The sequence below is a fragment of the Schistocerca piceifrons genome, chromosome 2, assembly GCF_021461385.2.
Source record: "Schistocerca piceifrons isolate TAMUIC-IGC-003096 chromosome 2, iqSchPice1.1, whole genome shotgun sequence".
Taxonomy (NCBI): Eukaryota; Metazoa; Arthropoda; class Insecta; order Orthoptera; family Acrididae; genus Schistocerca; species Schistocerca piceifrons.
In genome coordinates this window covers 64908210-64917453 of record NC_060139.1, presented here as the reverse complement: position 1 = coordinate 64917453, position 9244 = coordinate 64908210, and the positions used below count along the sequence as shown (strand labels likewise).

Below are 9244 nucleotides of genomic sequence, written 5' to 3'. Positions count from 1 at the left end.
CTTTTAAGTTACAAATCAGTTTCTAAATTCTGATACAGTCCTATCTTCAGCTTCCATAAAAAACCTTTACTAATTAACATAGAATAAACCATACCAACAGCCATCATGAATGAAGGAATACAAAATGTCTTCTAACACAGTACTTAAAATGACTGAGATCAGTGTAACGACCACTACCCTTAACACTTATTAAAAATCAGAATACTACCCAGCCCGCATCTCGTGGTCGTGCGGTAGCGTTCTCGCTTCCCACGCCCGGGTTCCCGGGTTCGATTCCCGGCGGGGTCAGGGATTTTCTCTGCCTCGTGATGGCTGGGTGTTGTGTGATGTCCTTAGGTTAGCTAGGTTTAAGTAGTTCTAAGTACTAGGGGACTGATGACCATAGATGTTAAGTCCAATAGTGCTCAGAGCCATTTGAACCATTTGAACCAGAATACTACGTATTAAAACCAGACTGATACTGTCTGATGAAAAAGGGATAAATTCCACAATAAATAAAACCCAAGTTTACTATTTTACCGAACAAGGCACAACTGAAGCTTCCCTAAGACTGAAAGCACTACGAAAAAAAAAAAAAAAAAAATGGTTCTGAGCACTATGCGACTTAACTTCTGATGTCATCAGTCGCCTATAACTTAGAACTAATTAAACGTAACTAACCTAAGGACATCACACACATCCATGCCCGAGGCAGGATTCGAACCTGCGACCGTAGCGGTCGCTTGGTTCCAGGGTGTAGCGCCTAGAACCGCACGGCCACTCCGGCCGGAACTGCAAATACAGAGGGGTGACACTACCTTAAGACAATATGATGTGAATAACCTACAAAATGTTGAATCAGATTACAAACATTACAGGGTAAATAGTGGGGGGGGGGGAGGGGGGGAGGGGGGGGGGGAGGATAATACGCTCTCACAACAGAGCCTCAATGGCTACTAGTTCAACACCGTAAGAAGGGAGATATGATGCCTTAGTGATTGTTGCTGGAGAGACGAGGTAGGAAACACTGCTATTGTCGCAAGAAATTAGCGTGAAATTTCCTTCTTCGACAAAAGAGGAAACATGTAATAGCGTGAGTGGCACAGGAAAAAGGGTAGAAATGAACAGGGGAGGAAAATATTTTGCTGGGTCGTGTCAGTAACCACTGACCACATTAGCCCAACGCAAGATTTCGGTTCCATCGTGTCAAAAGGCTGAAGGAACAATACCACTGAAAACGTCTGTAGGATAGACTGAGGTATAAATAAACAACTTACCATTAAAAACCTAAACATCAGTTTCCTAAAATATCAACCATTATCTACCCCAAGACAAACCTGTCATAATTTAATGGATAATAAAACAAATTCGTCATTCATTCTACAAAAACTGACATACGAACATTTGTGCACCTGTTACCCCAAAAAGAAGTCTTACACCTGCACATCTGGAAATTGTAGGAACTGTTATGAATACGTAGTAACACATGCACAGTTAAGGTTTACATGTCAATCAGAATTAATTGACACAGTAGCCTTACTTGGGAAAACCATTCATAAAACGGAATTTTAGCCAAATAATAGTGAATTTGTATTATGCCTATTATAAACCAGTGAGATATACCAAGAAAGTATACGGATAATAGGTTTGGATAAATCTGCTCTTTATTTAAAGGAAAGGCTCTGAGCACTATGGGACTTAGCATCTATGGTCATCAGTCCCCTAGAACTTAGAACTACTTAAACCTAACTAACCTAAGGACATCACACAACACCCAGTCATCACGAGGCAGAGAAAATCCCTGACCCCGCCGGGAATCGAACCCGGGAACCCTGGCGTGGGAAGCGATAACGCTACCGCACGACCACGAGCTGCGGACTTAAAGGAAAGAAGGTATTTTCGTAAGTATTACATTCCCAGAATGTGATTAGGCGCCGTGTGTCCACACGTGCGGCATGTCAACAGACATTAACTGACAGCAGACAGCCGCTTGTATGGTGGGGTGGAGGGAGAGATAAGGTACATGACATTGCTACAAGCGTAGTGGGTGTCTGATTTTGGCAAGTAGGGAATATTCTGCACAGAATAAATCATACATTCTGTGGGAGGCGGTGGGAAAAGAAATATGAGCACTTCCAGGAGCAGGAGATGTGGAAATTGGGCAGTAAGGCACAATATATCATGAGGTGTTCCTCTCTGTGTGTGTGAAATCTTGCGTTGCGCAATTTGATCAATGTGTGGCGCTCAAATCTAAATAAATAACGGCATTTGCAGTTTTCTAACTTATCCTCTGTTACTCCGCTATCAATCTCAGAGCCTGTTCCCGTATTTGTGTTAGCAACCATCGCGATGTTAAACGTCGTCTGTCCATTCCCCTTAGACGATCCACAGGAACGTGGCACATCATCAACAGCCCTTTCCTTCCTGAACTAGTCTGAACAAGTCGAAAACAGACTTTCCTCACGTGCTTCCTCCTACGTAAGGTTACTCCGTCAACATTTTTCCCAAAATTTAACTAAACGGGTTGTTTTTGCGTTGGTCTACTGAACTACATGAAGCCGTTTTTATGACACCATGACTGTTTGAGACCGTCAGTTTCTGAATTTGTTCTGAGTAGAACTGCACAATTTCACCCTTAAGTCCGTTTCACAAAAACGGGAAGTATTTCATGACGTGGAATCCGTGATGACAAATATTCGAAAAATTTCTAGTGGCGGTAAACCCATGTTCAAACAAAATTTTGGGAAAATTCTCCACTCCCACTGCGTTCGCTCGGTTGCAGCAAATAACTGAACTAAAAAAAAAATGGCTCTGAGCACTATGGGACTCAACTGCTGTGGTCATAAGTCCCCTAGAACTTAGACCTACTTAAACCTAACTAACCTAAGGACATCACACACATCCATGCCCGAGGCAGGATTCGAACCTGCGACCGTAGCGGTCGTGCGGTTCCAGACTATAGCGCCTTTAACCACTCGGCCACTCCGGCCGGCAACAACTGAACTACACATATAAGAATTTTGCCTGTAATACCATAGCTAGATGTTCGAAACCTTGGTTTGAGAACTCTTCACGGTTTATTTAAATCACTGCCTCTGAATTCGATTCGCTCCATTTTACTACTTGTTTCGGAAGACGTCTCTTTTCAAGTGAATGTATACGAAAAGTAACACACACTACTTTACTGTAAACTATGTGTAATATCACGACAAACATAATAGCCACAACCATAGTTAAAACGAGAAAGTAAGAAAAACTTACATACAAGAGGTATTCATTCACCTAAGAACTGCCAACGTTCTACACCACTCTACTAGTCGAATAGCCTGGCAATTTGCTATACTATGTAATGAAGTAAGGAGTAGAAGATGTACAGCACGTAGTGCCTTCTGAGAGTAAGTTCCACAGGTCTTCCCACGCTAAGACCACTGTGCAACAAGAGTGGCGTATTGCCAGGGGAGAGTAAATGTTCCGGGTTTCCTGCAAACACAGTTCTCGTTCGCACGCGTAACAGGTGCACCACATTGTGTGACTGAAATGGAGCGGCAAATGGAAACGTACTCCGAAGCTGAATCACGCCGGGCAGTACGGTTCTCGTAGGTGAAGCTTCAAAGTTGCACATAGATTTACGGTAACTTTCTGGTGGTATATCGACTAAATGTAACGGCGCGTCCATCCTTAGTGAAATGGTCAGAAAAATTCGAGCAAGACCGCATATGGGTACGTGTCCAAGCATCGGATCTGTATCATCGAGAATCTGAACAATTGGTAGAACCCTCCGACCGTACTTTCGAAAGAGTTGGTGACCGTGCTGGAAAATTGGGTCATGTATCTGTGCCACTGTGATGTGCTGGACAGCATACAATAAAAGTTACTTGACCTCCGATAACAATGTGTAAATTACTTCCGAAAGTCCCTTCGTTCATTGTTCTATTTATAGAACTTACAGAGTATTGATCCTTCTGTTATCCAGTTGGAAAAACGAAGGATAAGGTTTTAACTACAACCTTGAAAAATTTGAAGCTACTTATTTTTGTGGTATATTGTCTGCAATCCTGGCAGACTTTTAAAACTTCGCGTCACAGTTCCGTAGCACACCGCCAGATGATTTAAAACAAAATAGCTCAGCTCACTGGTTGAACTCGTAAGTAAATGCGGTTGAATACGTATACCAGTAAAGTGAAACGTAAGAAGAACAAACAAATGAGAAACAACTCGTTAGCCCCGCAACGGTTGATCAACGCATCGAGTCTTCAGGAAGGCCAATGACTGCATTAAACTCGTTTGGCCTCGTACATACAGGCGATGCACAGTGGGAGCGACGTGTACCTCTCATAGATGGAGCCCTATACAGCAGTAATCTTCGTATGTTATCGATATCACCTAGACAGTATGTACGTCACAGTCTTTAAGGCCGACAGATGGCTTATTACATTTAATACTCCGTGTGTTCAGCAGAGCTGAGTAATCACTTTCGGTGTTGTCAGAAATTATTTACTCTGTCGACAACAAGCTGGTCAGTAATTAAAATTACACCTGGGAATATAAAATTTCATAGTTGCTTATTGCACTTAGGTGGGAACAGCATTCACCGATATGTTATACATTTTTGTATAGATTACCAAAAGTAACGAAAGAAGGAAACGTGATATGGAGTTCAACTCCATCCCACGTATTTTGTACTGCAGTAACGTTCATGATATATATTTGGGAAAAAGTTTGCTATTTTATTCATGGCTGTAATTTTCAACAGCTGTAGTGCGTATTTCAGAACAAAAGTCAATCGTCAGTTGCAACTGACGACTGCATTTTATGCTGAATAAAGTGCAGTTCTATAACTTGCGTTTATTTTGAAGTGCTGCTATACCATTGGCGCGACATGTTCTTGAAACAAACGTCGATTCAAGTATTTCTTCGGTGACAAGTTAAATGCAATGTTTAGTGATTTTTGTTCTTTCACTGCAATCGTTTTCCACAAAAGTGTAATTTGTATATGCATTATTTTGGTGTCTTCGACGTGATAATCACATGGAAGCAAACACACTACTTCGCCCACTGTCCCCGAAACTGACTTCCCCCCTCCCCGGCCACTCCACCACGTCATTCGAGTGTCAACGTAGATTGGGATTAAAAGTAAATGGACTTCCAGAACTTGCCTCCACTATAGCGCGTTGTCGAACCGCTCCGGCGCTGTTCATAAACAACTTTAATGGATCAGAGAGTTAGCTTCATGAGCGTCGTTAAATTGCTAACATTATCCACAGTGCTTACACTTTTGTAAAGACCCACTGTATTTTGTAGGTAATTTCGCAATACTTCATCCACTATTTGCATTGTTCATTAACCGGTGCCGTTACCAAAATGGTGGTGCGGTATCGGCCGATATGAATTCCTAATGTAACGCTATTTTCCTGATTTCAGAACTGGAAATATAACTTAGGGAGATTCCTGGTTGTGGCGTATAATTCAGTGGATGTAGGTAAATATGCTGTGCTTCCTTTGCTGTTTTATGTGTCGTAGGATGACGTACATGATCAGTCGCAGGGGCTATGTGGATTGAGTGGAAGAAGCCATGAAACTGTCTAGAATTGAAATGTTTTTCTTTTTCTTGAAATTATATTTCGTCCTTTCAATTAAAAAATTGATCTGATCGTTAACTTCAGGCCATCATCGTCTCTGTCTTGTCTTACGTCGTGAAATTATCGAGTGTTAGCAAGTGCGTTTGATATTGCTCTCTGATATTTTTCTTCTTCGAGCAGTTCTGGTCCGTTTTTCTCTCGGCTAAAGTTTGCTGACCTTCCCATTCAACTGCTCTATAATCCACATTCCTGTTAAAACCAAATGCAATAAGATTAAGAGAGTATTCAATAGTTATAGTATTTCGCTATCGATGGCACAGAAGACACGTGATGATGAGAAGTACTTTAGTATCATTTTCATTACTGCAGCTTCTTTATGAATGTTGTAAACAACTTGACTATTTCCTCGATGATTATTTCTTGTTGAAGGCTGGAATTCTCCGAAATAGTAAGAGCCGGCCCATCATTCCTAATGCTATGTTGTCGACTTCGTAGAAGAGGCTTTCTGACAATACTAGGGATAAGCTGCCTAACCAACGAAAGTCTAAGGTTATGCAACTCGGGGCGTAGAATGTCCATAGTGTGGATGTGGCAGGGAAGGTAGAAAATTTGCAGAGTGAAATGCTGAGGCTCATTCTAAATACATTGGGCGACAGTGAACTGAAATGGAGAGGAGAAGACAAAAAAAAAAAAAAAAAAATTCAAATGGCTCTGAGCACTATGGGACTTAACATCGGAGGTCATCAGTCCCCTAGAACTTAGAACTACTTAAACCTAACTGACCTAAGGACATCACATACATCCATGCTCGAGGCAGGATTCGAATCTGCGACCGTAGTGGTCGCGTGGTTCCAGACTGAAGCGCCTATAACCACTCGGCCACACCGGCCGGCCCAGAAGACAAAAATTTCTCGCCAGATGGATATAGGGTAATACCAACATCGGCAGAAAAAGGTATAATGGGACTACGTATGTTATGAATAGGAAGGCAGGACAAAGAGTGAGTCACTGCGAGCAGTTCAGTGACAGCATTGATCATCAGAGCTAGCATCAAGCTAACACCGACTATAGTAGTTCAGTTATACACGCCGACGTTGCAAGCAGAAGATGAAGGGATGAAGAAAATATAAGAGGATATTTAACGGATAATTTAGTATGTAAAGGCAGATGTAAATCTAATAGTCACGGGAGATTGGAACGCGGTTGTATGGGAAGGAGTAGAAGAAGGGGTTACTGGAGAGTATGGGGTTGGTAGAAGGATCGAGAGAGAGGAGATAAACTAACTGACTTCTGCAATCGACGAAATAAGTAAGTACAAAAACTGTTTGGGAAATTCAGCAATACAGAAATGAAATTTACTTACGAATGAAATGAACAGGAAGTTCAGGGAAGACAAAGCGGTATGAAAAAAGAAAACTATTTGCAGAAGGACTGCACAGCCTACAGAAAATTCAGTGCAAATGTGTTAATATTATGAATGCAGTGGGAATCCCACCGTTAAATACAGATGAGAGAGAGGCTTCGCGGCAAGAGAACATTGAAGACCCCAATGAAGGCGAAGACTTACCTAACGTCGTGGTGGAAGAAGGAACAGGAGTCGTCAGGGAAGAGACAGTGCATCCAGTATTAGAGTCAGAATTTAAAAGAGCTTTGGACAACTTAAAATGAAATAAGGCAGAAGAGGTACGCAACACTACATCGGAATTTCTAAAACCGTTGGGGGAAGTGGCAACAAAATGACTATTCACGTCAGTGTGTATAAAGTATGAGACTGGCGATAGAAGATCCTCATGCATACAATTCCGAACACGGGAAGAACCTACAAGATCGAAAATTATCGTACAGTCAACTTAACAGCTCATCAATCCAAGTTGCTAATCAGAACAATATACAGAAAAGTGGAAAATAAAATTGAGAATGAGACGACGATCATTTTGACTTAAGGAAAGGTATAAGCACGAGGAAGGCACTTCTGACGATGCAGTTGACAATGGAAGCAAGACTGGAGAAACTTCAAGACACTTTCATAGGTTTTATCGACCTGAAAAAGCGCCCGAGAATGTAAAATTGTGCAAGATGTTAGAAATTCTCATTAAAGTAGGGGTAAGATATAGGAAAAGAATGGTAATATTTAATATGTACAAGAACGAAGAGGCAACAGTAAGAGTGTATTACCAAGAACGAAGGATCGGATTAAACCGTGTGTAACACCCACATGGTCAATCTGTACTTTAAAGAAGCAATCAAGGAAACACAAGAAAGGTTCAAGAAGGGATTAAAATTCAGGATGAAAGGATATCAATTTTAAGATTAGCTCATGCCCTTGCTATTCTACGTGAAAGTGAAGAAAAGTACAGAAATTGCTGAATGAAATGGTCTGTTGAGTATAGTATATGGATTGAGACTGAACTGAAGAAAGACAAAAGTTATGAAGTAGCAGAAATGAAAACAGTGATAAACTTTGCATCAGAATGGGTAATCACGAAGTAGATGAAGTTAAGGAATTCTGCCACCTAGGCAGCAAAACAATCTACACTCTGACGGAACAAGGAGAATACAAAAAGCATACTAACACTAACAAAACTGGCATTCCTGCCCAAGAGAAGTTTGCAAGTATCAGACATTGGTCTTTATTTGAGGAATAAATTTGTGAGAACGCACTCTGCAGCATAGCACTGTATGCTAGTGAAACATGGAGTGTGGGAAACCGGAACAATAGCAAATCGAAGGATTTGAGATGCGGTGCTACACTGAAACTCCAAAGAAACTGCTATAGGCGTGCGAACTGAAATTCAGAGGTATGTAAACAGACAGGCAACGCCTATATAAGACAAGTGTCTGGTGCAGTTGTTGGATCTGTTACTGCTGCTAGTATGGCAGGTTATCAAGATTTAAGTGTGATGTTACATGGTATTATAATCACCGCACAAGCGATGGGACACAAAACCTGCGAAGTATCACGAATCCGATTAAATATCAAATCTGCTTCATCGCTGCGACCGGGAAAAGATCGTGCAAGAACGCGGCCAACGACGACTGAAGAGAATCGTTCAACGTGACAGAAGTGCATCCCTTCTGTAAACTGCTACGTATTTCAATGCTGGGCTATGAGCAAGTGTCACCTTGCGAACCATTCAACGTAACATCTTCGATATGGGCATTCCGAACCAAAGGACATCTCACGTACCATTGATGACGGCACGACACAAATCTTTACGCCAGGCCTGGGTCCGTCAACACCAACATTGGACTGTCGATGACTGGAAACATGTTGCCTGGTAGGAGGTTCCTCGTTTCAAATTGTATCGAGCGGATGGACGTGGACCCTACATGTCAGCAGGGGACTGTTCAAGCTGGTAGACGCTCTGTAATGGTGTGGGGTGTGTACAGTTGGAGTGATATGGAACCCCTGTTGCCTAGATACGACTCTGGCAGGCAACACGTACGTAAGAGTCCTGTCTGACCACGTTCATCCATTCACGTCCATTGTGCATTTCGATGGACTTGGGCAGTTGCAGCAGGACAATACGACACTTCACACGTCCAGAATTGCTGTAGAGTGGCTCGAGGAACACTCTTAAAAAAATCTCAATTATTTTCGACTTAGATCTTTTTTTAAAAAAAAAAGCGATCTCGATAATTGGCTACATCTTCTCAGCGGATGGCCCTACAGAATTCGCTTTAGG

The 9244-nt window shown here is 41.9% G+C and overlaps 1 non-coding gene across 1 annotated transcript; it reads right to left on the bottom strand.

Moving 5' to 3' along the window:
- Positions 1 to 2884: 2884 nt before the first annotated feature.
- Trnas-gga lies at positions 2885 to 2968 on the bottom strand. Its single transcript is given in 2 exon segments — positions 2885 to 2919; positions 2929 to 2968. It is a non-coding gene; the product is annotated as a tRNA-Ser (tRNA).
- Between the last annotated feature and the right edge of the window lie 6276 nt (positions 2969 to 9244).